The sequence below is a fragment of the Myotis brandtii genome, unplaced genomic scaffold (genome assembly GCF_000412655.1).
Source record: "Myotis brandtii unplaced genomic scaffold, ASM41265v1 scaffold760, whole genome shotgun sequence".
Taxonomy (NCBI): Eukaryota; Metazoa; Chordata; class Mammalia; order Chiroptera; family Vespertilionidae; genus Myotis; species Myotis brandtii.
The window spans coordinates 1,328,039-1,331,172 of NW_005371038.1; the positions used below are offsets into that span (position 1 = coordinate 1,328,039).

The window sequence follows — 3,134 nt, forward strand, 5'->3', positions numbered from 1 at the left end:
CACCCCACACCACACCACCAGCCGAGTTCCTAGGGGCTGTTGGAGGGGAGGGGTGAGCAGAGCGGGTGTGAGCCAGCGGGAGGGGCCTGGGCTGTGTCCTGCACATTGTTAGGTATCCGAAAGGGAATGTTGTCATCGTCACCGTCATATCCAGAAACTGCCCCTGCGGTATTCACTTATGAAGCCCTCACACTGCTCACTTAATTCTCTCAGCATCGCAGCTCAGACAGACGTCGTGTCCCCATTTTACAGCTGAGGGAAGCGGTAGGTAAGGGCCTGAATTCCGTGCCCTCTCTCTGCACCACGGGGCCTGTGTGGCTGCACCCCCTGTCTTTTCATGCCTTTTTTGTCTGCAAGCCAAATAACATTTTAATCTGGAAGCATAATTATCAATACCTTCCCATAACTTAATGCCCCTCTCATAATTTTTTTAAGTCACATGCCCTAAGCCAAACAATTAGGGACAGAGTTTTCCATTGTCAGTTTAACAGCAGGTCGGAAAGGTAAGATGACAGCCCCACGCCTGCTCCTAAGATAAGGTGGCAGCAGCCAAGAGCCACTCACGCAGAGGCCTTCACTGGCCCCCTCACCACACAGTGGCCTGCCCGCCCCAGCAGGGAAGCCACAGTACAGGTAGGAAGGCAAGAAGCACTGCCCCCTGGTGGTGTGATGGCAGAAGACACTGGGACCTAATGGAGGGGCGCAGACAGCCCCCCCCCAAGAGGAAACTTCCACAGAGGAAGGCACGCTGGCAGCCTGTCCCTGGCAGTGCCGGGTGGGAGCCGGTGAGCCACGCCTGGAGTGCAGAGGGAGGCAGAGTCTTAGGCGCACAGTCCCCTGTGCGGTGGTTGTGGGTTGTGATCCCGCCAGCCCTGCTCAGCAGGCAGGGAGGACTCTGCAGGAGGGTCCCCTCTTCTCAGGAAGTAGCCTGGAACCCAGCATGTCGCCCCAGAACAGTCTTCCTTAATGGGCCTCTCTGGGGAACTGGTCAACTAAAATAGCCGAGCTTCACACATACACACACACACACACACACTCACTCACACTCACATACATACACAAACATGCACACTTATGCACTCCAAATATACGCACACCATACATCCACCCACACCACATACATGCACGCACAGACATATTCATACATTCACACACCACACACAAAAGACACACATATACACACAACACATACACTCACCAGACACCTATACACACTGACACAGTCCCCCACCCCCATCTCTCTCTCTCTCTCTCTCTCTCTCTCTCTCTCTCTCTCTCTCTCTCTCTCTCTCTCTCTCTCTCTCTCTCTCTCTCTCTCTCTCTCTCTCTCTCTCTCTCTCTCTCTCTCTCTCACACACACACACACACACACACACACAAATGAGAAGCCTTTCAGCTGTGAGTCTCTGCTGCCACCTGGAGGCACGGTGTGGAAGAAGCCGATGAGAGAATGGAAAACCACCTGGAGACCTACAACATGATCCTGGAACCCAAGAGCAAAGGCTGTTTTTCCAGATGAAGGGCCAGAGCGCTGGCAATGAGGGAAGCAGGTGTGTTATTTGATCAGGATCCTGCAGCCGCGATTTAGTAGGATCGCTTTTCACTCTTCTGAGCTCTGAAAATCACATTGTGTTTATGTGTACAGGCTGTGTGTCCATGTGCACACATGTGTGCAGAAGACCACATGTGTCATGGGTGTGCTCATGCATGTATGTGAGAGACTGGCATGCTTGTGTGCACGTGTGGGCGTGTGTTGTTCCTGGGAAGGCATCCTGTAGTGAAGCTCTCAGCCAGAGGGCATGTCCAGAGTCGGGAAGACATCGGAGAGAAGGTGAGGGGCGGAGGATGGACAGCGGGAGCTGGAACCGCAGGAGGAGGTGGTGCCCATCGCAAGCTCATGAGATCACCTGCCTCAGGCTTCCAGATCAATCAGCCTGGAAAGCCTGGCCGCTCGGTGTAAGGCCTGGACACTGGTTCTGCAAAGGGCCTCAGCAGGACCCCGGCACCCAGCCGAGGTTGGGGACCACGGCCTACACTAGGGGCAGCACACTTTTTTCTGTAAAGGGCCAGATAGACCTATTTCGGGCTTTGCAGGTCTTGTGGTCTCTGTTGCAGCCACGGAACTTGACTTGGAACAGCCTGGAACAGCCACAGACGATCGGTCATGAAAGAACATGGCTGAGTTCCAGCAAACTTTATTTAAGGACACGGACATTTTGAATTTCATATATTTATTTGTTATCAAATATAATTCTTCTTTTAAAATATTTTTTTATTCATTTATAAAGCCAAAGCCATTCCAAGCTTCCAGGCCGTGCACTGACATGCAGACATGGATTTGGCCTGAAGTTGGCCAGCGCCGATGTCTGTCACTGTCTCTGGGATGAAGGCCCCGCCTACTGCAAGGCGACACCAGGCTTTCAACCACGGCGGGACATCAGTGCCCCGCGAGCTTATCAACCAGTTTATTAGAACCAACAACATATTATTGGTATTATTATGCAGCCACATGATCCAGCTTTTACTCTTGAAGCAAAAGAAAGTGAAGGCAACACTTTCTTTTGCCACCGAGGGGATTAGTGGAGCTACAGCCTGAGCGGTGCTGAAGCCTCATCCCCAACCCCAAGGCACAGACCCTGCAGACAGCAGCAGGCTGTGAGGGATCAGAGTGACAGTTTGGAGGCGGGGACTTGTGGCCTTTCCCCCTTTGCAGTCCCGGACTGTTCCTTAAAGATGTGCAGCCGAGAATGTTGTGGAGACATATCTGCGCTGCTGGTTGCCTGCCGGTCACGCAGGACTGACGCGGGAAAGCGCTGCCCGGGTGGTGAGCAAGGCTGCCGGGGGCACACGGGGATGCTGGCTCAGTGGGGTGGGAAGCCATGTCTTTGAGTTTCCCAGGTGCTATTAGAATGCTGTTTTCAGGGTTTCAGTCAGCTTTTAATGATAATAGTTAATTGTAACTTTGCGTAACCAACTAAAAACCGTGACGATGGTGAAGTATGGTAGCAACCATCAGGTAGAAACTGTAGTTTAACTCTAACCCTGTTGTTTGGCTTAACAATAGAAAGGTTACTTTGATTTTCTAAATTGTATAAGTCATCCCATTCGATTGAATGCCTTATTGATTGTAACAT

At 51.9% G+C, this 3,134-nt stretch overlaps 1 long non-coding RNA gene across 1 annotated transcript in view; it reads left to right on the top strand.

Annotated features, from left to right (window-relative positions):
• LOC106724217 overlaps nt 1–2,982 on the top strand; it is a 5,184-nt gene extending 2,202 nt beyond the window's left edge. The window contains exon 3 of the long non-coding RNA XR_001359964.1: nt 2,714–2,982. This is a non-coding gene — a long non-coding RNA (uncharacterized LOC106724217). The remainder of the gene's footprint in view (nt 1–2,713) is intronic.
• Nucleotides 2,983–3,134: the final 152 nt, after the last annotated feature.